This window comes from Artemia sp. Qi Xiang Cuo, chromosome 16 (assembly GCF_049724085.1).
Source record: "Artemia sp. Qi Xiang Cuo chromosome 16, ASM4972408v1, whole genome shotgun sequence".
Taxonomy (NCBI): domain Eukaryota; kingdom Metazoa; phylum Arthropoda; class Branchiopoda; order Anostraca; family Artemiidae; genus Artemia; species Artemia sp. Qi Xiang Cuo.
Genome location: NC_142809.1, coordinates 16,611,495 through 16,639,061, shown reverse-complemented (window position 1 = coordinate 16,639,061; position 27,567 = coordinate 16,611,495).

The following is a 27,567-nucleotide window of genomic DNA, read 5'->3' as shown; positions in this document are numbered from 1 at the left end:
GTTTATAAAATAGGAATAAGTCTGCAAACCAAGGTTAGAATATTAGAAGCTACAGTATTGACAGTGGTCAAATATGGCTCTGAAGAATGGGCGCTCCGAGAAGTGGATGAAGATTTGCTAGATGTTTTCCAGAGAAATTGCTTAAGGATTGTTCTGGGTACCTGGCTGACTGACCGTATTTCAAACAATAGGCTATACGAAAAATGTGGTTCAATACCAGTCTCTAGGGCTATAATGAAAAAAAGAATGAGGTGGCTAGGGCACGTTGTGCGGATGAAGGATGACAGATTGCCGAAGATTGTTCTTTTTGGCCAACCGTCTAGGGCTAAACGGAGAACAAGTCGTCCTCGTTTGGGGTAATAGGACGTCATAGAAAAAATTTTAAGGAAATCGAAACTTCGTGGGCGGGTGTAAACAGCGAGGTTTTGGATAGATTGGGATGGAGGAGGAATTTGCGTAGCTGTGTTGGCCTCAGGCGGCTTGGTGCTGCGGTGAGTTGTTAGTAGTAGTAATAGTAGTATGTGCAGGCATTAGATGGGCTGACATAGAACTGTGGGCGCAGTTATTATGTTTAGAAATAACATTGACAAGGGGGAGGGCTGCTATTTTTTCGCCACTTGATATCCGTGTTTCAAGATAAATCAGACAGTTTGTGGTGACGAACTAAGAGTAAGGAGTAACTCGGCCCAATAGTAACCAAAACTCCTAAAAAAACAAACTGAGTAACAACTAATAAACCAAAAGAATAAGATGTTTATGTTGATTTCTAATATAAAAAAAAACAATCAAATTTAAAATAAATCATCAAAACCTACGATCCGAAGAGCATGCATGATTTTCGTAAAGGGGGTAAATACCTCCAAAGAAATAAATGGATCTGGATAAAGTTCGTATCTTCACATTCAGCACATCAGAGACTGTAGAGGTTTCAATCTTATGTCTATAAAAATGTTAAATTTTATTTATTTTGTTCGAAGAAAGACGAAGAATACGCTTTGATTTGTTTTTATTTTTTTCGCTTTCCCTAGGAGGGGTTGTATCAAACCAAGGGACCTAGATGATCGGAAGAGGGCTGATTCATAAGTAAGAGTTCCAGTGCCCTTTTAAAGTAATCAAAAGATGAGAGGGCAACTAGTCCCTTTCCAACTATCCCCAAAGATATTTGATAAAAATGTTGTGAAAGACATTTTATTCAGTATAGTTGAAAAGTCCAATAGCTCTACGGGGGATAACATGACTCTCTAAAGACCCAGGGAAAATGGATATTCCTAGACATAAGGCCCGTTCTTTTGCACTAAGATCTCACATCTTTCTGCAATGATTTCCGTTCTTTTAACTCATCTTTGTTCTAAGATCTTACAGCTCACTGATGTTAGCAAAAAGTGTGAAAGACGCCATCTGTTTGCCATATAGAACAATGATAAGAGAACTTTGATGATATACTCATCATTGTTCTTAGACCGCTGATCAGAGCAGAATGATGAGAGACATTTGCAAAAGAATACCATAAGATTCAAGATCTTAGTGATAAGATTTCACTTTTAAGCGTTCTTTGTCAAAAGATGTAAAATCTTAGCACGAAGATGAGTAAAAGAACGGCCCTATAGTTTTCCACAAGAACAAGAAGGAGATTTCCCACCTTCATTTAAAAAACAATCAGAAAAAAGTAAAGAACAACATTGAAACTTAAAATAAAAAGATATTATTTCACAAATAGGGGGGCTCTCATCAATCCCTTGCTCGTTACACTAAACTTCAACTTTATTGTCCCAATCCTTTAAGAATCACTGCTTGTTTACAAGGCCCGTCGATTTAGAATAATTATTTTTTTTTAAGCATTTAAAAACTTTAGCGTACAAATGGAAGGATTTAGGAGGGTAAATAAGATAACTCCCCTAACAACCGGAATTTTTCCTGTTCGTTAAGTTTTAGTGCTGTTCTTTACTTACAGCTGAAGAAACTCTTTTTTATATTTTATGATTCTAGAAGCCATTTGCTTTCAATTCTAGAAACCAATTCTAGTGGTTCAGTGAGTAGTTGTCTGCTTTATGAAACTATTGGTTCCTGCCCCTTTTTGTTTCTTTTTATATAATGGTATTTTTGCTTTGTTGAGTTGACTGAGTTTTGAGTAGACTCTGCCCTACCCCGTTATGCTATGCATGAGAACTAAACTTACAATAATTTTTACGGGAAAGGAAACACCAAGGCCACATGGAAGCTTCAAATGCCAAAAAGAACAAGAACCTTTTCGAATCCTTTAAGAAGTCTGCTGAAAAGAATGAAAATAGTCCAAGCACTCCGTCAGGCAATATTAGTGCTCCGGTTCATGAACAGACAGTACCTGTTGGCGGTGTCATCTCTGCTTTAGGAGTTTCCAACTTAGATGTTATTGAGTCCATCCCCAGACACAGAAAGAGTTCTGGATATAAAGACAAGGATAGTGCCAATGATTTGTCTAGTTATTCAGGCAGCTCAGACGATTTTAAATCTGACTTGTCTGATTTGTCCAAAATATCTGACGTGATAGCTTTAGAAACTAAAAAGTGCAAAAAGAATGATAAGAGAATCGGTGGTGAAAAGAGAAAAAAAAATTACCAAAAGTCTATTAGTAATAGAGGCAACTCAAAAAAGTGTTACTCTCAAAGTTTTTTCTCAAAAATGGATGAAGGACCCCTTACTTAGGGACTGGCTAGTCCCAGACCAAATAGATCCGAGCAAAGCATATTGCAAGTACTGCTGCAAGGTGCTAAAGGGTAGCAAAACCGCTATGCTTCGTCATGCTAATAGAGGTCCAGAATCAGAGCATGCGAAAGCCATGAATGCAAAAAAAACAGGTTTCAGTGTTCAATCTAGAAAGCTTTTCTGAAAGAGTGCACGAACATAAAAGTTATCGTGACCAGAGTGTAAGTCTGTCTATTGGCCTTGTCTGCGTGGGTTGCCAAAGATAATCTTCCTATTTCAGTGATGTACACACTTCTACAAATTCTCAAGTTTCATGTCAAAGACTCTCAAGCCATTAATAATTTGAACTGTAGAAGAACGAAGACCACTGATTGGTTAAACAAGAGAGAAGAAATGGGGATAACGATTTCTCAGAAACACTAAAAATACAAAGTTTTCTATAATTGTGGACAAGTCCACTGACCGAACAACAACTAAATTTTTAGTCATAATGGTTCGATTTTTCCCAGCGACTGAGGAAGATATGGTCCAATGTTTTTTTCCATTTCGGTTGTCACTGATGTCTCTGCACAAGTGAAAGAATGTGACTCAAAAGGGATTCCGTTGAAAAACATAATCGGCTTCGCGCCAGACAATGCCAGCGTTATGGTTGGATCAAAGAATGGTCTAGCTACACTTTTGAAACGAGACCTTCCTTGGCTTTCAATTTTTGGGTGTATCTGTCACTCTTTTGCGTTGTGTTCAGGAGCTACACTGGAAATTTTAAACCAGTCAGTTGTCTAGTTCAGCCATGATATATGTATAATTTCATTGCTTATACTCCAAAAAGAAAGCAAGAGTTTTGCGGAGTGTCAAAGGGTTGTTAGTATTACTGAACACTGCCTTCTGTATAGTAAAGGCAATACGGCTCCAATGTTTTATTATTTATTTATTTATTATTATTATTTTTTCCCAGAGGCACTTCATATGGAAGGAGTCGTCATAGAAACTTCAAAGGGGGCTCATTCGATTGAAAATCGAGAGTGCTAGTGCCCTTCTTCATAGTCAAAAGTGATAGGAGGGCAACTAGCCCCCCCTCCCACGCCTATTTTTCTCCCAAACGCATCCAATAAGAATTTTTAGGTAGCCATTTTGTTCAGCGTAGTTGATTTCCAGATAGAAAATATGTTTTTTAGGAGGACACTCCCCCAAAGCCCTCAGGCCAGGGGTTTTAAGTTACGCTCGGGGGGCATATAGCATATAAGAACGATGTTGGCACAAATTATTATTTATTTTTTTTTCTTTAGAGCAGGGCACTTCGTATCGAAGAAGTTGTCGTAGAAACTTCGAAAAGGGCTCATTCAATTGAAAATTGGAGTGGCATATGCCCTTTTTCAATAGTCGAAAGTGACTGGAAGGCAACTAACGCCCCCTCCACAGCCACCAATTCCCGAAACACATCCAATCAAAATTTTGAGACACCCATTTTGTTTAGCGTACTTGATTTCCAGACAGAAATTATGTTTTTGAGGAGGACACTCTCCCTCAGCCCTTAGGGCAAAGGTTGTAAGTTATACCCTGGTGGCATATAAGGTTTTGTATGGAAGGCGTTGTCGTAGAAACTTCAAAATAGACTTATTCGATTGGAAATTCAAAGGACTAGTGTCCTTATAATAGTCGAAAGTGATTGGAGGGCAACTAACTCCCCTCACACGCCCACCTTTTCCCCGAACACATCCAATCAAAATTTTGAGATGGCCATTTTATTCAACGCAGTTTTAAGTTCTGGAAATTAGGTCTTTGACATGCCCCCACAGCCCTCAGGGCAAAGGTTGTAAGTTATGCCTTTTGGGCATGTAAGGTTTTGTATAGATGCGTTGTCGTAGAAACTTCAGAAAGGGCTCATTATATTGGAAATTTAAATGGCTAGTTCCCTTTTAATAGTCGAAAGTGATTCTAAGGCAACTGACACCTCTTCCACGCCCACCATTTCCCCAAACACATCCAATCGAAATTTTTATATAGCCATTTTGTTCAAAGTAGTTGAAATTTCTGGAAATTATATGTTTGAGCAGGGCACTCCTCCCATATTCTTCAAGGGCAAGGGTTATAACTTATTCCCAGGGGGCATATATGGTTCTCATGGAAGGAATGCTCGTATAGACTGTAGAGAAGGCTTATTTGATTGGAAATTAAAACTTTTTGTTCACCTTTTAAGCGTCAAAAGGTATTGGAGGGTAACCAGCCCCCCTCCCCCCAAACCTTTTTCCAAATGCATCCAATAAAAATTTTAATATAGCTATTTTGTTAAAACTAGTTCAAAGATCATATAACAAAAATTCCGGTGTCGACACAACCCTCCTCCCCCCAGGGCCTGGGGGGCAGGCGTTGTAAATTATGCCCTGGGGGTATATATGGGTCTTAAGGAAGGGATCCTCGTATTAACTTCAAAGAGGGCTCATTTGATTTGATATTGAAAGTTCTAGCTAAATAGTTAAATAGTTTTTTAAATAGTTCAAAGACCACATAACGAAAAATCCGGGGTCAACACAGCCCCCCAGGGCCCGAGACAAGGTGTTGTAAGTTATGTCCTGAAGGAATATATGGTTCTTATTGAAGGTATGCTCATAAAAACTTCAGAGAGGGCTCATTTGATTGGAAATTGAAAGTTCTAGTTCAGTTTTTGAGAGTCAAAAGAGATTGGAGGGCAACTAGCCCCCCCCCCCTCAAACCCCTTTTTCCCCAAATGCATCCAATAAAAATTTTGAGATAGCCATTAAGTTAAAAATTGTTCAAAAGCCAGATAACAAAAATTCTGCTGTCCTCACAACCCCCCAGGGCCCGGGGGCAGGCGTTGTAAATTATGCCCTGGGGCATATATGGTTCGTATGAAAGGGATGCTCGTCTAAACTTCAGAGAGGGTTCATTTGATTGGAAATTGAAAGTTCGAGCTCACTTTTAATAGTCAAAAGAGAACTAAGGGCAACTAGACCCCCCCTTCCCACACCTTCTTTTTCAAAACCCATCTGTTGAAAATTTTGAGAGAGATATTTTGTTTAAAATAGTTGAAAGGTCAGTTAAGAAAAATCCGTTGTCAATAGAACCTCCCAGGGCCAAGGGGAAGGCGTTCTAAGTTATGCCCAAAGGGCATGTATGGATCTTATGAAAGGGATGCTCGTATAAACTTCAGAAGGAGCTCATTTGATTGGAAATTGAAAGTTATAGTTCACTTTTTAACAGTCGAGAGAGCTATGGGCAACTACCCCCCCACGCTCCTTTTTTCCCCAAACCTATCCTCTACAAATTTTGAGATAGCCAGGTTTCTCGAAATTGTTCAAAAATTATATAACAAAAACTCCTCCCAGGACCCGGGGGATAGGCGTTGTAAGTGTTGTCGTGTCGGCGTTTATGGTTCTTATGACAGGGATGCTCGTATAAACTTCAGAGGGGGCTCATTTGATTGGAAATTGAAAGTTCTACTTCAATTTTTAAGAGTCAAAAGATATCCGAAGGCAACTAACCCCCCCCCCCTACACACCATTCTTCCCCCAAGCCCATCTGATAAAATTTTTATAATAGCCATTTCATTAAAAATAGTTCAAAGGTCAGAACAGAAAAATTCCTGTGTCGACGGAAATCGCCAGGGCCCAGAGGCAGGCGTTATGAGTAATGCTCTAGGGGCATATAAAGTTCTTATGGAAGGGATGCTCGTATAAACAGATGGCTCATTTGATTGGAAATTGAAAGTTCTTGTTCAATTTTTAAGGGTCAAAAGAGATCAGAGGGCAACTACTCTCTCCCTCCTCCACGCCCTAAATGCATCAGATACAAATTTTGAGGTAGACATTTTGTTAAAAAGAGTTCAAAGTTCTGATAAAAAAAACTAAGGTGTCGACACAGCCCCCCAGGGCCCGGGGGTAGGCGTTGTAAGTTATGCCCGGGGGGAATATATAGTTGTTCTGAAAGGGATGCTCGTATAAACTTACTAGAGGGCTCATTTGATTGGAAATTGAAAGTTGTAATTCACTTTTTAAGAGTCAAAAGTGATTGGAGGGCAGCTAGCCTCCCCCCACACTCCATTTATTTTTTTTCCCAGAGGCACTTAATATAGAAGGAGTCGTGGTATAAACTTCAAAGGGGGCTCATTCGATTGGAAATCGAGAGTTCTAGTTCTCTTTTTAAGAGTCAAAAGTGGCAACTGGCCCCCCAAGCCCTTTTTCCCCAAATACATCTGATAAAAAGTTTGAGGTAGCCATTTCGTTAAAAATAGTTCAAAGGTCAGATAAGAAAAACTCCTGTGTCAACACAACCCCCCCCTCCGAGCCCGGCGCAGGCGTTGTAAGTATTGCTCTGGTGCCATATACGGTTCTCATGGAAGATATGCTCGTATTAACTTCGGAGGGCTCATATGATTGGAAATTAAAAGCTCTAGTTCACTTTTTAAGAATCAAAAGAGATCGGGGGGCAACTAGCCCCCCCCCCTCCCCTCTCCACGCCCTATCTTCCTCAAACTCATCCGATAAGAACTTTAAGAGAGCCATTTTTTCAAAATAGTTCAAAGGTTAGATAGCAAAAACTCCGGTATCGACACATTCCCCCCGGGCCCGGGGGGCAGGCATTGTAAACTATGCCCTGGGGCCGTATGATGTTTTTATGAAAGGGATGCTCGAATAAACTTCAGAGAGGGATCATTTGAATGGAAATTAAAAGTTGTAGTTCATTTTCTCAGAGTGAAATAAGATTGGAGGGCGACTAACCCCTCCCGCCCTCCACGCCTTTGGGTGTATCGGATGGATAAACCCATCCGATAAAAATTTGAGGTGACTAAATTGTTAAAAATAGTTCAACCATCAGATATTAAAACTCCAGGGTCGACACAACCCCCCAGGTCCAAGGGACAGGCGTTGTAAGTTATGCTCGGGGATGTATATGGTTCTTATAGAAGGTATACTCGTATAAGCTTCAGAGAGGGCTCATTTGATTGAAAATAGAAAGTTCTAGTTCACTTCGAAAGAGTCAAAAGAGACCGAAGCTTAATTAGTCCCCCACGCCCTTTTTCCAAAATGGTGTTAAACTTGGATATGAATACTTATCTGTGAAGGAATATCTGTCGGCACCTCGGTGCTGTCTAAAATGCCGTTCGCCAGACCATAGAGTAGCTGATTGTGCAAGTTTGGTTGCGAAGTGTGCACGCTGTGCGGGCCCTCATATTTTCACCAAGGATTCTCCCTGCCAGCTTGATGCAAGATGTGCCAATTGTGGTGAAAATCATGCCTCCTTTAGTCTTAGATGCAAAGTGCTGAGAGATTTCATTGCCAAGAAGAAATGATTGTGCCTGTTTCGACTGTTTCGCTTAATATAAATGGTAATCGTTTAAAGGAGCATATGATTGATGAATTGTGTGACCAGTTTGACATAGTATGCCTTCAAGAACACCTCATGAATTCTACTAGTATTAACGTGTTAAAAAGAAGTCATAATCATTCCGTTTTTACAACTAATGCTGAGGTCACTTTTGGTAGACCTTCATATATTCACCATATATTCACCATATATTCATATATTCACCAATCTGGAAGTTTGTCTAATATTGACCATGTAGTTTCCTCGCCAAATATTAGTGTATCGACTGTTCTTGTTCATGAAGACTATCGTGATATTGACCCCCTCCCGATTTCGTTCTCTGCTTTAGTAGTCGCTTCCCGTTCTACTAGACCATTTACACAAAGTTCTAAGTGATTTTACAGGAATAACTGGAGTAGAGCTAATTTTGCACTTTATATTACTACGTTGTCCGCGTTATTGGGTTCTATAAAACTTCCTTACCATTTGCTTCAAGTTACTGACCATTTCTCAAATGATAAGCAGTCTCTAAATGAATATTATGATAGAATAATTTGGTGCTTAAAACGAGCAGAGGTGACTGCTGTTCCTCTAGAAAAGATTAAAGTTAAAACTAGAAAACCAGAATGGGTTTTGGACCCAGAATTAAGAGTTTTAAAGAATAAAACTAAGTTTTGGCTACGAATTTGGGTGTCTTGCGGTCGCCAAAATCGAGGAGTTGTCTTCTATCTGAAGCAAAGTACCAAGCGTGCTTATAAAAAACGTTTACGGCAATCTAGGGTATCTGGTTTTGATTTTCCTGCGTCGAGAAAGGAGTGGTCTCATGTTCTGAATTTGGATAAGCTTAGTAGTGATTTTTCTGAAAGTCCTATAGCAGTTCATACTTGGGTGCCCTATTATAATGAAATTTTCGGCAAGGTGAACCGGGAAGTTGAAAAGATTTTTAGTAACCTTCTTGAGTCGTGTTTGCCTAATCGTATTTCTCAGAGTAATGTATTACCAGTTTCTACTGTCGATATTGGTCAAGCTATTAAGAACATGCAATCTAGCTCTGTTGATCAAGACGGAATTTCGTCTTATCATCTAAAAGTAGGTTGTCCAACTTTGATAGATCACCTTCAACTACTATTTCAGATGTGTTTATCTACTTCTATGGTTCCCGACAGTTTTCTCTGTGACACAGTCACCTCGGTTTTGAAGCGTAGAAAAAATTCGTCAGAGTGTAGTTCTTACCGACCAATAACTGTTTCGTGCACTCTTAGCAAAATTTTTGAATATATTCTTCTCACTTTCATTTCAGAAAATATTAATTTTGGTGAAAACCAATTTGGCTTTCAAAAAAGGCTGGGATGTCAGCACGCCCATCGTGTTCTAGCTTCCCTCCTGTTGAAATTTGTTAATGATAAATCTCCTCTTCATATCTGTGCTCTTGATCTTTCGAAAGCTTTCGATAGTGTAGTCCACTCACATGCACTCTATTCCCTTTTTTCCAATAATATTAACCTCTCTATTGTTGTTTTGTTACGGTACTGGTATTCTAACTCTTTTATTCGGGTAAAATGTAATGGAGTAGTTTCTGATTCAAAGGTGTTTCTGATTCGAAGGTGGGTCCGTCAAGGTGGTGTGCTTTCTCCAACTATTTTTAAGTTATGTATTGCTCCTATTCTTTCATCCTTGCCTTCGACCTTCATTTTCCACGGAATTGACGTCTCATATATTGCTTATGCGGACGGTAAATTCCTTGTCAGTTGTACAAGAGCTGGGCTCTCACATCCTGTTAGCTGGGTTTCAGATTAATTTAGACAAAGGGGGTTTATTCTAAACACTGATAAGATCAATTATACTTCATTTAATTCGAGTGCGAGACTCCCTCTTAATTGTGATTTTTTCTCTATTCCCTGTGTCTCTTCTTTTTGGTGGCTTGGACTTCACATTACTAATAATCTCAAAACACTTCGGGCTCTGATAATCTCAATAATCACAAATAATCTCAAAAATCAGATAGGATATTCAAAAATTGTTGCAAATATAGGGAGGTACAATAGAAAAGCACTTGGGAAATTATATTCTTCATTTTGCAATCATTCTCTTCTTTTTTTATCTGGTTTTCTTCCGATTCTGAAGCCTAAAGATCTGAATTCTATCCGGACTTATTATTTTAAATTTTCTCGGTGCCTTTTGTGCCTTCCTCCGTGGTTCTGGAACCGGCATCTAATATCGCGATTCGGCCTTGCGGGAAAGCTGTGCTTGCGGAAAAGCTGTCGTTATCTGCAGGTCTTACTGCACACAAGAATTACGTCGTTTTATGTAAATAATTGTTAAGTGTGTTTGATTTTTTTTTTTTTTTTTGTTCTTGATGTACTCCGCTTCTTTTATATAGTGGATAATAAATAAATAATTATTATTATTATTGGCGCTTTACTGAGAACTATATGCGTCTTGAACAGTCTTGGAAAGTATAAACACCATCAAATTGAATATTTGATGCATAGTGATATTAATTGTTGAAAGATCCATCAGTTCAAGAATTTATCTCACTGCAATTTTATTTTTGTTTTCAATGCTGTAAGAACTGGAAAAGAACATAATAGTAATATAATTCGTTTTAAGTTGATCGCCATTGACGCAGTAGGCTTTTGGTTTTTATTTACAGTTAGGAAAGGAGGCAGTATCTGAACACTTGTTTGTAGTGAAACTATGTTCGTCTTTAACAACTTTAAGAAGAGCTAATAAATTAAACTGAATATTTGATGTCACACATTATATTTGATGTCACAACTGGTCACACATTATAGTTTGTGCTAATACTTAAAATAATATGTGCCTTTCCACTGATTTTTCTTTATGTTTGTTTATGATCCTTTCACCATCATGTAGCTTGGCTTCTATAATGTTTTTGTCATGTCAGCACACTTGCAGCTCATATAATTTTCACTGGTTTCATATTGCATTTTGGGCAAATATTATTAATCATATATGTTATCCCACTGTTATTTATTTATTTTTTTATGTTTGTTTGTGATCCTATCACCTTTATGCAGGCTGATTTCTTTCATATTTTTGTCATTTCAATTTAATTGCAACTCATATAATCTTGACTGGTTCCACATTATACTTGGGGCCAATATTTTGATGAATATGTGCCATGCCACTATTATTTCCTTATGTGGGTTGGTGATCCTATCGCCTTCCTGTAGCCTTAATTCTATTATATTTTTCTCATGTCAGCACACATGCAACTCACATAATTTTGACTGGTCCCATATTATATTTTTTGTCAATATTTTGAGTAATATATGCCATCTCATTGATATTTCTTTAGCTTATTTTTTGATGCTATCACCCTTGTGTACCCTGAATTTTATCATATTTTTGTCGTGTCAGTATATATGCAGCTCCCATAATTTCTTACTACCCATATTATACTTTGGGCTAATATTTGGAATAATATGTGTCATTCCATTGATATTCATTTATATTTGTCTGTGATCCTATCACCTTCAGGTAGGCTGACTACTATTATATATTTTTTTTTCATGTCAGCATAGTTACAGCTGACATAATTTACTGGTCCCACATTATAAATTGGGCCAATACTTTGAATAAAATGAGTCATTCTACTGATATCTCTTTATGCTTTTTGTGATGCTTTCACCTTCATGTAGCCTAATTTCTATTATTTTTTTTGTCAGTCAAGCGCACTTGCAGCTCATGTAATAGCAACTGGTGTCACATTATACTTGGGTCCAATACTTTGGATAATTTGTGCCATCCCACTTATATTTCTATGTGTACATTTATTATGTGAGATAATTATGGGTGATTTCTCTTTTCTTTTGAATTCTTCTATTCTTAATTCGGTTATATTTGATCAACCAAGTAGGGCTGGTAAACAAGAGACTCACACGCTTGACCCTCTCCTTGAATCTATGGTTAATTCTAGCTGTAATTATCACAATACCATTGATTATTGTGATAAAATTATACCCTCACTGTCTTTAAATAGTAGCTTAAATGTATTTTGTTTGAATGTGCGTGGGATAAAAGATCAGTGGGATAGTCTGAAATCGTGTTTTTGGTCTGATAATTCTTGCCCTTTTGATGTAATAGGTTTAATAGAAACATGGTTATCTGATGGTGAAAATTTTACAGCCTATGATATGCATGGTTATGTTGCTATCCATAACCCCAGAATGGTAACAAAGTGTTCAGGGGGTATTTCTTTATTTATAAAGTCTGATATTGAGTTTAGAAGAAGGTCTGACCTTGAATCCTTGTTTACATCAGTAGTGTCAAATAGTAGGACAGTTTATTCTCTTGGTATTGATCTGAAAAGCCAGTTTGCATGTGACACAGTTTTTTTGTTTTATAAGCCCCCTCCTTTTCCAACACATTTGTTCTGTGATTTGCTTGATCAACTTTCTTGTGTGGGGTCTTTCTCTAAAAAACGTATTCGTGTTTTGGGAGATTTTAATTGTAATATGTTAAATATTGGATCAAGTGATGAATGTGACCATCTCTTTGATGCGCTTTCTTCTGCTGGTCTACTTCCTTCAATTTTTTTTCCTTCTCGTGTTGACCCTACTAGAAATTCTGCCACTTTAATAGACAATATTTTCATTTCTCATTCTTCGAATTTGAAGTTTACTTCTGGTCTTGTTTTCACTGATCTTTCTGATCACTTCCCTATTTATGTTTCACTTTTTGTGCCTCAAGCTGAGATTGCTGTGGATGAGCAGGGTGAGTCTTCTTTTAGAACTTCCACAAATAAAGAAATTTATAATTTAATACATAGTCTTCAGAGTAATAATTGGTCTAGTGTTCTTGAAGCTAATGATGTTGATTGTGCAACGAATTTATTTTTGTGTCGTATGGGACCTCTGTTGAATAAGCATTTTCCTCTTAGAAAGAGGCCAAGGAATTCCATACCCAAATGTCCATGGATGTCTAGAGGTCTGATCAATGCGACACATATGAAGGCGTCTCTGTTCAAGGCTGCATGTAAAAGTAAGACACAGGATGATCTTTTGAAGTATAAACTTTATAAAAATGTGCTTTCTTCTTCAGTACGTGCAGCCAAAAAGCTATATTTTTCGCGTCGAATTGATGAGTGTAAGGGGAATTTGCGAAAGGTTTGGACTGTAATTAATGAAGCTCTTTCCTGCAAGAAACTCAAACAGTCCCCCCTTGTTGCTACAGGAAAGCTGATGGATCTTTTGTGGATAAAAATTCTTCAGCAAGCGCCTTCAATTCGTATTTCACCTCACTTCCTTCAGTTCCTAATCCACCCTACAGCAGAGTAAGTATTTTTCCCTTAGCAGAAAAGTCATTTTTCCTTTTTCCATGCAGTGATACCGAAATTTCTAACATTATTTCTCAGCTCTCAAGTAGCCGTTCAGTTGATGGTTTTGGTTTGAGCTGTAATGTTCTTAAAAAAATTGGTCAGTTTGTTTCTAACCCCATCTCACACATAACTAACCTCTCTCTTTCTTCTGGTGTTTTTCCTCATTTATTTAAGGTTGCTAATGTTGTACCTTTGTTTAAAAAAGGTGATTCATCTCTAATTTCAAATTATAGACCTATTTCTCTCCTTCCTGTAATTTCTAAGGTTGTTGAAAAAGTAGTGTATTGTAGACTCTCTTCATTTGTATTTAGTACTAATACGACTGCAGGTAATTCTCTCATAACTAACCATCAGTATGGCTTTCGTCCCACTTTTTCTACCTTGCATGCACTTTCAGATGCAACACAGTTTTTGCGTGTTAACCTTGACAAGGGCTTGTGTGTTTTGGGTCTATTTCTTGACTTTTCAAAGGCATTTGATATGGTCGTTCACTTTGTTCTTTTGTCTAAATTATCTTCATTTGGAGTGCAAGGAGTCCCACTTGAATGGTTTAGGTCTTACCTCTCAGGGAGATCTCAGTATGTTTCGGTTAATGGTACTTCTTCCTCTTACTTGCCTATTGTGAAAGGTGTTCCACAGGGCTCTGTGCTTGGACCACTTTTGTTTTTAATTTATATTAATGACCTTGTTGATGGTCTTCATCCCCTTGTGCACCCTATTCTTTTTGCTGATGACAGTAACTTTTTCATTGCTGCAGTGGACCTGCCATCTGCCACTTCCCTAGCTCAAGGTCTTCTTGATAAAGTAAAAGATTGGTGCTTGTCAAATGGTATGACTCTCAACAGCCAAAACAGTGCCATTGTACACTTTAGAACCCCTTATCGTATGAGAGATGCAAGGGAACCAACCATCCTGACTTATGGAAATGATATTATACTGCAAGCTACTATAGTGAAATTTCTTGGTGTGTATCTTGACTGTTTTCTTTCTTTTAATCCCCATGTAACTCATAGCCATTCCCTTGTCCTCCGCCAATCTTCAATGTTATACAGGGTTAACTCATTTCTTCCCCCAGATGTTATGCTTTCTCTTTATTATGCTTTTATTTTTCATTACCTTTCTTATTGCTGTTCTGTTTGGGCTAGTACTAATAAATCTCTTCTCTGCTCACTTCAAAAAGCCCAAAATAGGGCAGTGAAGGCCACTTTTCTTCTACCTCGTTTTACCCTTTCTCTGATCTTTATAATGATACTGGAATAGCTCCGCTGGATCGAATTGTTGGTAAAAGTTACCTTTATTTAGCACATTCTGCTTTTCTAGGTACACTTCCACCATCTCTGCAGCAGTTTTTCTTTCTGTCAGGCTCAGGTAGGTACTCTTCTTTTTTACGTAGCTCTTATCGCAGGTTCATTTTACCTAAGCGATCATCGACAGCAGGTCAGAGGTCTCTTGTTTATCAATCTATTTTGCTATGGAACTCCATCCATCCTGATGTTCCTCTTTCTCTTTCTGCAAAGGCAGTTTCTCACTGGGTATTTCCAGTATAGTATTTCCCCCTTGTTTTTCTTCTTTTTTTTTGCATTCCATCCAAATTTATGTCTTTTTTTTCATTCAATATATTTTTCTGTTTTTTTTTTTTTTTTTTTTTTTTTTTTATTTAATCCTAATTTTCAATCTCTTCTTCACTTATATACTATTTTTTCAGTTATTTGTTAAGTTTCCTGTTAATTCCCCTATTTTCATAAATGTCTCTTTATCAATTTTTTTTTTTTTTTTTTTAAGTATGTTTTTTTCTGTTTTTTTTTTATGTGCTTTATAATAGTGTGTTATTTTTTTTGTTGGCCCTTTACAAAAAAAATGGCCTTTACTTTTCTTTAAAAAACCTATTTTTCGGACAGTTTTTTTTTTGTTAATACCATTAAAACACTTTGGCTGGCAATGGAAACGTAGCTGAATGTTTGCTCGAACAGTGGGAAGCTTTAATCTGATATCTTCAATCCATGCTGGCTGACAGCGTACCATCCGCTCATGCTCTATATTCTGCTCTAAAGAACAATACAGTGCGGTTACATTGTTTGTTCCTTGGACAAATTTACCAATAGTGAACAGCCTCAACAAAGAGTTCCAGAGCGAAAAAGTTTGAGTACATGTCCTTTTGGAAAAGGTTGAAGGAGGACTGAAAGAAATAATGTTTTAGTTCGTAAAAACAGAAAAGTTGAGATGCTTTGGATCTTGGAAGGTTGACTTTAAACGCCCAAACAACCTAAAAAATTATGAGAGTATGTATTTTGGTGCAACATTTGAATCGTTTGCGAAAAACAATGACGCTAAATTAGTTGATGGAGTTCGCAACAAATTTGTTAAGTTTCACCAAATGTTTTGTGAGCAGATCCGATTCCGAATCAGCGATCAAGACAATCTTTTACATTGAGCCCTACTGTTGCAGTTTCTGGCTCTGTCTCATCACTTACTGGATTGTATGATCGCTTCTCACAGACAGTAGATCTGGAAGTAGAAGCTTTGAACAGGGAATGGTGGCTAATTCCACATGCAAGAGAACTGATTCGAGTGCATACACAAAATAGCAGCGATCCTGTTTTATTTTGGAACTTCCTTGGGAAGTGTAAGAATGGTGCGGGTGATGTTATGTTCCCAGTTGTGTCAGAAATGATTAACTTCCTTATGGTACTTCCACTTTCGAGCGCATCAGCTGAGAGACAGTTCTTCTTGCTGAAGTTAATTAAATCACCTTTGAGAAACAGACTGGAAGAAGAAACACTTTCATCACTAATGAATGTATATCAATATGTCAAAGATCCCTCAAAAGGGGAAATTCTTCTTGCTCTTATGGCTTCTGCAAAAAATTGGAAACAATATATTCAAGACCTAAATGTGACAACAATTTAAACTTTGTGAGAATCTGCCTTTATTTTACCTGATTGAACTTTGTAGCCTATAATATTTTTAGATGAATGAATATATAATTGAAAGCTTTTTTTTTCAAAATGACGTAGATCCAGGTGAGGAGCCTAGGCTCTCTTATAGCTGAAGTAATAGTATGAAAAATTGTTACCAATAAACAAAAACGTATTGGGAGATAAAGATTGTCTCTGGATCTTTTTTATTAAAGAAGTAAGATCAAAATTTTTAGAAATTTAGGAAATGTGGGACAAAGTTTTTACATGAAATATAAAAAGGTCCTTTTCCAAATTGTAATTGGTGTCCCAGTAATGACACTAGCTCAGCTAGAATAAAAATAAGATAGTTTCTATGTTTTCGGGGAAAAAACTAGGGTTTTGAATCGACAAGAAAAAAAAAATAAAGAAAAAGCAAATATTCGATTACATCACGGATAACAAATATTCAGTGATCCAGCTATAAGCCAAGGGTACCAATTTGTGAAAATACATAGAGGAAGCAAGAATTTTGTTCTATTCTCTGCATAAAGATGCGAAAAGATATTTTTCGAAGTTTCAAGGCTATTTTTCGCTTGAGAAAAAACAAAACATCAATCAAAAGCTATTTTTCCAGACCTTGGGGCTAATTTTATCCTCTTACTATATGTCTACATGTATAGAACATGGTAAAGAAACAAAACAATTATTAATTACATTGATAAAGAGTATTATAATTCTAGCGATATCCAGTGATTTCTAGTCAATAATCTAGTTGTTTATGTACTAATCCAGTGATTTTGTTGAAGAATCTAGGGTTTTTTTTCCCCAGGCGGCAATCCTGATGGTAACTAGAAGAAAGAAGGAAAAACAGGGAGTTAATTCACAGAAGAGGTGAGATTGAGGTGAGAAGAGGTCTATTGAGGTCAGATTAAAACGGGTGACAACCCTACTTTTTCAGAAATAAGTGACATTTTGTGCACTTATTCTAGGCTGTAGGCCTAATTTATTTTCAAGCTGCTCATTCCCCCCTGTTTTTGGTAAAATTCTACTTTTGGCTATCTTGGAAAGGGGTTAGGTTAGGAAAATGAAATATGTCCTGGGAAGGAATTTTAGGTAAAGTTCTACAAAATCATATTATTGAGTTAGGAATAAAGTGAATATACACCATTTGATGCCTTTTTTAATGCTAATTACAAATATAATAAGCATTTCTATCGGAAAAGAGTTTCAGCCCCCCCCTATATATGCCAATTCAGGGTTAGGTTAGGTTTAGCCTATATAGGTGGGGGGGGGGGGCTGAAATTTATTTACGATAGAAATGCTTATTAAATTCGTAATCAGCATAAAAAAGGCATCGAATGGTGTAGGCTATTCACTTTATTCCTAACTCAATAATATGATTTTGTAGAACTTTACTGAATTTGAAAGTAGGCTTCCTACCTCCACTACTTCTTTCTCTAAAGGGTTCTGAAATTTCCTTACATGACAGGTCTATACCTATTGAAATTTTGAAAAAACAACAGTTTACCTTAATTTTCAGTTATTAGGCCTAGTTTCTTTTTCTTTAGCTTTTGTTCTTGTTTTTCAAAATTTAGGAAACTTATTGGCATATCTTTGAAACATTATTAATTAAGATTGAGCAAAGTTGTGAAGCTGAAAATAATTTTGTTGTACCAGTTAATGAGCTCCTCAGTACTACATATGATAAAAATCAAACCAATATCAATAAAACTATTTGAAAAAAGAAAGTGACTATATTTAATTTAGCTACAAGTCTGCATTCATTCCCATCACATAATTTCCCTTTGAGAAAAATTGATAAAACTTTGGAACTGAAATATCAATGCAAAGCACCAAATTTCATAATCAAATGTCATCATGTTATGTCACTGTTCTAATAAAACTTATTTTTAACTTGATTATCATTGTAAATTCAATCTTTGTTTTTCTTCTCATTCTTAAACCAATGTTATATTTACCTTTTGCATTATTACCTCCCACTGTATATACATTTATATGCAGTGTTACAGCCATACCAATTATTCTCCTTTCCTTTTTTATTCTTTAATAATAATTTCTGGTTGTTTTGAGTTTGAGTTATTGTAGGCTTCTATTTCAACTGATCTTAAGTTTAATATGGCCTTTACTTTTCTATAAAAAAAACTCTCTTTGTTGTAAAGTGTTTGTAATGTATACATATATATATATATATATATATATATATATATATATATATATATATATATATATATATATATATATATATATATATATATTGGTGCATACAAACAACTCTCATTTGATTTGCCATCAGTGGTCCAATTACCCTGTAACACGTATTTTTGCAGAAACTTTCTCAAATTACCTTTGAAACCCACTCAAGGCTTTGAAACCTACTTTTAATTCCTAAAAACATCTAATAATAACATTGCATTACTAATTATTGATTTTCATATATGCTTTGGAATAAATTAATTTAAAATTTAGTGTTACAACATTGAAGCCAAGTTTCATGTTCAAGAGAAATCTGACTTGTCTACCTTTGAAAGAATTGAATGTTGCTTATGTTTATAGTTGCTTAAATGTTTTCTGGAGCACTTGCATCTTGGTCTGGGTTTTTATAATGGTTGAGATAGGGAAAGATCATACTGTCTATTATTTATAGGCTATACAGTGTACAGAACCATCTTTGTAGATTTTAGGAAATCAGGCTAATCATTTAAGACTTTCTGTCTGAAAATGATGTTAATATGAGTGGGGAGAAAACTTGACTTCTGATCTATTATAAGCTCAGTGCATACTTGAATAGAATTAAACTTCCATTTTGGAGGCTGAAGATGTAAAATGCAACTCATTGCATCATTATTCCAGTTGGAAACTAGTTCAGTGAAAAGAATCCAAGAGCAGATATGCCAGCTATCATTTATTGAACAATTATTCCTAAAGGTTTTTGAAAAAAAAAAACATGCAATTGACCAATTGCTTGGATTTTTGTGTAATACTTGATTTAAACTGGTATGCTAATGGCATACCAGTTAGTGCCCAGACTTTATGACTTGGGATATGGTTGTGAAAACCAAAGGCTATTTTTATTGCCCTGTTTTGAAGGGTTTCCAATGTTGCTGAACTTGTTTTGTAGGATTCTCCATATGCTTCAGTACCATTCTCAATCTTTGACCGGATAAACCTTTTATAAAGATCTAGAAGGACTGTTGGTGAGCTGGCCCATTTAGTAGCTGCTAAACATTTTAGAACAATACACCTTTTCATGTAAGATTCTTTAACAAAATCAATAAAGTTTTTCCAAGTCAAACCATGGTCCAAATGAATGCCAAGAAGTTTGGGACAAGGGTCAATTTCATTTCCATTTATCCATTTTTTGGGGGGACAAATCCTTTTCTTTTGTAAAGTATAGTTGCCTTAGTCTTTGATGCTGGTACCAGAAGAGAATAAGCCATAGAAAAGACCCATAGCTCTTTCATCATTTGGTTTAATTCTGTTGCCATATCATTTGTATTGGATCCAGAGCTCCAAATCAAAAGATCATCAGCAAACTGCTTTGCAAGCATTATCAGAGCTGAACTTTAAATCTGACAGAAACAAAGTGAGCAATAAAGGGCTAAGTGATGACCCCTGTGGGAGTCTTTTATTCTCTGGATAGACATAAGTGTATTCTCTATGGACTGTAACTTTATAATGCCTGTTGGATAGGTAATTTTCCCCCTCAGGAAAGTCTTTATTTTTAAGAGTTCTGCAGAGTAAAGTTTTATCAACATTGTCAAAAGCAGCCTCAAAATCCACCAACACTGCAATTAAAATCTTTCCCTGCTCTGTGGATTGTCTCATAGCAGCTTCTAGGAGGACTATATTGTCAACAGCGGATCTACCCTGACAAAAACCTGATTGGGACCTTGGTAGTAACTGGTTAGGTTCAACAAACTATTCCAGTCTCTTATGAGTTGTCTCTAAGAGTTTACTAAGGACCAGTAAAATTAAGATAGGTCTATAAGACTCCACTCTTTTGGGAGGTTTTCCTGGCTTAGGCACTGGTACAATAATAGCCTGCTTCCATAACTTTGGAAGTGTCCTACTCTCCCAAGATTGATTACAAATATGAAGTAGTTTGGTTTTAAAAATGTCTCCAGACTCAATTATCCATTTATAAACTGATTTCATCTTCACTTGCTGCAGATGAAATATTGACTTCCCCCAGAACATCGTTGTCAGATGCAACTCTGTTATTGTCAGATGCACTAATAATTCCTCCTTTGACTTGCCTGTATCATGGAGTTTGCAACTGAAGGGTTTTATTGTTGCTAAAACCTTAGTTTTCACAAGGCTGATGGTCAAAGCTTCAGCCTTTTCTTTATTAGTATGTAATAATTGTATCACTGGACAATAATAGTGGGACTGTGTACTCTCCCAAGATTGATTATAAATATGAAATAGTTTGGTTTGAAAAACGTCTCCAGACTCAATTATCTATTTATAAACTGATTTCATCTTCACTTGTGGCAGATGAAATATTGACTTCCCCCAGAACATCATTCAACTCTGTTATTGTCAGATGTACCAATAATTCCTTCCTTGACTTGCCTGTATCATGGAGTTTGCAACTGAGGGGTTTCATCATTGCCAAAACCTTAGTTTTCACAGAGCTGACAGCCAAAACTTCTGCCTTTTCTTTATCAGTATGTAATAATTTGTCACTGGACAATAATGACAGGACTGTGTTGCTTGTATTTTGGTTACTTCCCATCATTTTGTTTATAAAGGTATGAATCTTTGTTGAGGGGACATTTTTGTCTTAATTCTAAGGAAAAACTATTCCATACTTATCTTTTGGCTTTTAGTACCATCTTTTTGACCAGAGATTCTACTCTCTTCATTGAAATCGGTGCTTCCTGGCTAGGATGCCTTTGAAACCTATATCTTGCCTTTTTCTTATCCTCAACTGCCTTTCTGCAATCATCATTCCACCATATTTTAGGAAATTTCTTGACTGTTGGAAAATTAATTTGATCAGAAATAAGCCCTATAGCCTTTTCAGCTGCTCTTTCTAAATGGTGTGAAATGGCCATTGCTTAACATTCTAGGTGTTCTTCCTCTGTCAATGGCAAATAATCTGCTTCATTTAAATATTGCTTGAAAAGATTCAAATTAGCTTTCCTTGTGTTGAATTTATATCTTGGTGGGTTTGGGGTTTAGGATTCATTTGTTATCTGACAAAGCAGAGCAATATGGTCAGTCTGAAGTTCAAGAACTCTTTTAATCTCTATCTTTGGCTCTAGCCATGTAGATCCAAATTTCCTCTAACATTGTAGTGAGTTGGAAGCCATTAAGGGGTGAAAATAGAAATTGGCTTAGGACCAACAATTAGGGTTTCAATAGAACTTCCTGCTTTGTTTGAAGAAGTACAATTTTCCCATAAGAAACTATGAGCATTAAAGTCCCCCAGGACAATATTATTGCCACCAGATGTAATCTCCTGAATGATATCTGTTAAATCATAATTACCATTAGGGTTATAAAAAGAAACAATTTTCAGTTTTCTCTCCCTCTCTAGATGTAAACAAATAGTAACAGGATCTATTTCATGGGGTACATTAAATGTCTCATAAGTATTGCCACACCTCCACCTTTCCTCCTGGTAGATCTCTCCTTTCTATAAATACTAAAACCCAGTATATGAATCCTCCTGAGGCTATGAAGGTTAGTTTTATGTAAACAAATTACATCAACAGGATTAAAAGCAATCCAATCTATCAGCTCATTAAGTCGTAAATTATTCAGTGACACAACATTCCATTGAAGAATCTAAAATTACTCACTGTTTGTGCTTCAATCTTCCATCTGATCAAATGCAGAAGTTGTATCTCTCTTATCATCCATAGGAGGAGATTGCTTACCTTTGTTTCTGGTTCTTTGCATCAGTTGGAGCTCTTCCCTAAGACTGCGAGAGTTTTTAGGTTTTCTGCTAAACTTATCTGGTTTTATTGCTTCTTCTTGCATGCTGCTGGGCATAGCAGTATCTTTTCTCAGTTTTTGAAGCTCCGTATTGGCATATTTAGATTTTTTTGCCCGAGCAATGAAATAATCGCTTTTTAGGACCAAATAGCTTTTGTTTGATTTGTGTGTCCACATGTGCTTATAAGATGACTTACCTCTAGAAAAGTTCCAATCTTTTGGAATTATTTGCTATTCACTTGATCATTATCATCAACTTTTTGGGCATGACTTAAATGTGATCAGTTTGAATCTCCTGGGAGAGGCATTATGCCATGAAGTGCTTGAGCATATGAAGGATGTACATGTGTATTTTTATGGTTGCCTTGAAGTGGAGAGTTTGCATAGTGTGACTTAGGTGTATAATTTATTCTTCCTTTAGCACTTATAGCTAAACAATTGTCAGTTTGCACTTTAGGCGTTTTTGGAATGGAAGATGCAATTACTGAAAAAGGGAGATTTTGTTCAGTTGATATTCTAAAATATCTACTCTGTGCTTATGTGTAGGACACAATTGTTTTTGAATTGCACTATGACCCACACTTTTGCAGTTTTTACAATAGGGCTGACTTGCTTGGCAGTTGTTTTCGTTGTGGTCTTTTTTACCACGTTTAGTACAGGACAGATTTTGCTGTGAACATCTATTAAAGAAATCTCTATGTAAATGGCATTTGGAACATTGAAGAGGCTTAGCTTTGTATGGTTTTGTACTTAAGTTTTTGCCTAAATATATCATGATTAAGCTCATGTTTAAGGGAGTTCAAAACTGATTTGCTAGGGGATAATTCTTCATTCAGCCATGTATTAAGCTGTATTAGATGGATAAGTTGGAGGTTTCTTCCTCCTACATCCAGCAGCTTGGCCTCTAGTTCTTGCTTTTCAATGGATAAATTAATGCTGTATACAACATATTGGAATTCCTTTTCCTTGTTGATCTTAGTGGCGTCAATGCCTGAACCAGCAATGATGACAGAATTAGTATTTTGTAGAAAAGACATTGCAGCTTCCATACTTTTAAAATACAATTTTGCTGTTCCTGAGTTTTGTAAGTTAAGCTCAAAGTTTGCTTGGCAGACTTTAAAAAAAATTACCTTCCACATTGCTATCAGCACTAAGTGATGTCTTATTAATTTTTTTTGTATCAAAACTATAGCATAGTTTGGAATTATTGGTGATGAAGCATCAGAAATCTTTCTTTTCCTGGTTGGAGTTTCTTTTGGCGATACTTGAGGCTTTGGTGGGTCTTTGCCACTCAGCATTGTTCTCGGTTCTGCCCAAAAATATTCAGAAATTGTGGTATGGCAACACTTGTATAATAATTGGCAAATAATTCAATTCCTTGGGGAACTGAAAAGAATATTCTTTAAACAGACTTCAGGAAAATGGCTCAGCATGGTTTAAAATTTTTGATTTGAGGGTTTGATGTTTTTGATTTTTTTTTTGGGTCAAGTGGTGTGTTTTACCTGGGATGCAGGTAAATTGGGATCTACATCACTCCCTGGAGTGATGGTGAGGCCAAATGCAGTTGGTCTGAATAATGAAAAAGGGCACGCCCCTATGTATACAACATTTATTCCACAAGTAGTGCCTTTGTCTTAAGCTATACAGTATCAGGGTCATGTTATACAACAGATGCCATGATTTAATCAGGCAAGACAATCACCACATGTCACAACTGTAGCCCCCCACTATAGTCACTACAGTCAGCATCAAATTTATATTTCCCCCCACTGTCAAAATAGATTCATTGCTACAGTCCCTATATCAAATTCATTTGAAGCATTTTTTCAAGACACAAGCTTAGGAGGCAAACGAGGAAACTCATAGAAAAATTAAATTGAATTCAGTAGATGAAAATTGCCCACCTCTTCCTGCTGATGAAACCATGAATTTAGGTAGTGCAAACACTAAAGAAGTGGAGGGTATCATAAACTTTCCTAATCTAAGACTATCTCATGACTTAGGAAAACAAGCCAAAAGAGCTATATTCCCAACTCTCCTTGAGGAAAACAATAGAGTTGCAAAAAGTTGCTATACAGCCCCTCCTAAGTACCAGCCAAAAAAATAAGGGAATCCAGATTTTAGATAGATTTGACAATAGAGTTGTCTTGTTTAGCAAAGATGAAACAAAAACCTTGCCTATGGAAAGAGAATCTACCTTAAGCCTAAAAGAAGCCTTGAAACCTGGACATTTTGAATTCGAATTAAGCAAAGACAAAAAGAGAGTCACAATATTTCTTCCCACTAAATCTGCTGTTGCAGAAGCATTAACAATTAATAAAGTAGGCAAAACAGAAGTTCAGGCAGAGGAATTTAAACCCAGATGTCAAAGAGTAATTAAAGGAATACCCAAAGAAATCACTGAAGAGGAGATAAAAAGTGATCTTGAACCTGAGGCTAATGCTTAAGTGAAATCTGTAAAAAGATTGAAAAGATTTAATAGAGAAATAAAACAGTTAGAAGATAGCTTATCAGTTTGCATTACCTTCGAAAATAATCTTTTACCCTCAGCTCTCTGGCTATATGGAAGAAAAAGTGAAGTTCAAGAATACCAAAGACCTATCATCCAGTGCTTTAAGTGTCAAAAGTATGGGCATATGCAGGCACAATTCAGGGAACTGCAACCAGGTTTGTCTCTGGTGGGTAGGTCCTCACCAGTCAAAAGATTGTGAACTCAAGAAAGTAACAGAAAAAGAAGAAAAATTTCAAAAGTATAGCTGTGTAATTGCAGGGTAACCATTCTTCTACTTCTGACTTGTGTAGGGTCAGAGATCAAAATAAAAACATTTTAAGGTTATTTCAAGAAAAAAGTATTGGCTTTAATATGGCTTCCATAGCATATAGATCCTATGCAGGTGCATTAAATCAGAAACAGGCCTTGGAAATCAATGAACAAAACAAACTCCAAAAAGACATTCTGACAAAGCTAGTTATTTTTGTTTCAAGTGAACTAGAAGTGGTTGACTTGAGGGACCTGGAATTACAAGAAAGGATCCAGCAGTTATGCTCTCTTATGAAAACACTATTCAATGAGAAACTAGAATCAAGTGAAATTTTAAAGCTAATCAACATGACCTTTTAAATTAGAGTTTTATCATTCAATACCCAATCGATCAAAAGAGTAAAAAAAGACTTAATTGAGAGCTTTGGAACAAATAAAAAAATTGATATTATCTGCCTACAAGAGACATGACTGACAAGCAGAGACACATGTATAATGAAAGATTCTTACATATTAGAAAGGACCAAGATGAAGGTAGAAGAGGTGGATTGATTATATCCATCAAGAAGTCAGTGAACCATCAGGTGTAGGATTTTGGATCAGTGGTGAATCAGAAGGTGGAAGTTTTGTTATGTAGAGTTTATAGATATAGAAAACCAGCACTGATATTAGCTAATGTGTATAACCCAGAAGGAAGCAATATGGATGTGGAACCTGTGTTTGATTTAGCTATAAATGCTGTAAAACCAACAGAAGAGTTTTTAATAGTAGGTGATTTTAGTGCTCACTCTGATATTTGGTGTGGTTGTGGAAATAAAAATGGTATTGGAAGTGCACTGGAGAAGATCCTGGAAGGGCAAGATGGAGTAATTCTATTAACACCATATGGGTTACCCACTAGGGTAAATCCACACAGAGGTTCATATTCTACAATTGATTTAGAATAGCCACAGAGAACCTATATGGTGGAATACTGAATGTGAAAATACCAAGAAAGCAATGAATAGGGCAGCAAACAACTACAGGAAAATTCTATCTATGGATAATTACATTAAGCTAAAGTAAGCCAAAGCAAAATTTGCAAGAGCCACAAGTGATGCTCGAAGTGATTCATGGACATAGTTTGTACAGTTTAAATTTTAGAGATTCATATGGGAAAGTATACAAATTTATAAAAAGAATGGGTAGTAGAAATAACCCTCCAAATCCAAACACCCCAGTGCAATTTAATGGAGAGCTAATAATTGATGACAGGAAAAAATCTGAAGCTGGAATTAGGCACCTAAGACAGACCATAGGCAAAGAGGATCCCTTTATAAGGACAGTCCTTCACTCTAAAGTATTTGCTAAAGCCAGAAATCTAGCTGAGGAGGAAAGTAATGAGCCATATATCTTGCCTTTCACAGGTGTAGAACTAGAAGCTGTGTTGAATAAATTGCCAGAAACAGCCCAAGGACCTGATAGAATCCACCCAGTATTATTGAAAAATCTTTCAACTAGATGGAGACAGGAATTATTAAAAATTATTAACATGTTATGGGAAAAGGGAAGATTTCTAGACTGCTGGAAAAAACGCATAGCCATAATGATACCAAAACCTGGTAAAAACAATTTAGTGGAAAATCACTGATTTATAACATTACACAACAATGACGCTAAATTAGTTGATGGAGTTCGCAACAAATGTGTTAGGTTTTACCAAATGTTTTGTGAGCAGATTCGATTCCGAATCAGCGATCAAGACAATCTTTTACATTGAGCCCTACTGTTGCAGTTTCTGGCTCTGTCTCATCAATTACTGGATTGTATGATCACCTCTCGCAGAAAATAGATCTGGAAGTAGAAGCTTTGAACAGGGAATGGTGGCTAATTCCACATGCAAGAGAACTGATTTGAGTGCATGCACAAAATAGCAGCGATCCTGTTTTATTTTGGAACTTCCTTGGGAAGTGTAAGAATGGTGCGGGTGATGTTATGTTCCCAGTTGTGTCAGAAATGATTAACTTCCTTATGGTACTTCCACTTTCGAGCGCATCAGCTGAGAGACAGTTCTTCTTGCTGAAGTTAATTAAATCACCTTTGAGAAACAGACTGGAAGAAGAAACACTTTCATCACTAATGAATGTATATCAATATGTCAAAGATCCCTCAAAAGGTGAAATTCTTCTTGCTCTTATGGCTTCTGCAAAAAATTGGAAACAATATATTCAAGACCTAAATGTGACAACAATTTAAACTTTGTGAGAACCTGCCTTTATTGTATCTGATTGAACTTTGTAGCCTATAATATTTTTAGATGAATGAATATATAATTGAAAGCTTTTTTTTACAATGACGTAGATCCAGGTGAGGAGCCTAGGCTCTCTTATAGCTGAAGTAATAGTATGAAAAATTGTTACCAATAAACAAAAACGTATTGGGAGATAAAGATTATCTCTGGATCTTTTTTATTAAAGAAGTAAGATCAAAATTTTTGAAATTTAGGAAATGTGGGACAAAGTTTTTACATGAAATATAAAAAGGTCCTTTTCCAAATTGTAATTGGTGTCCCAGTAATGACACTAGCTCAGCTAGAATAAAAATAAGATAGTTTC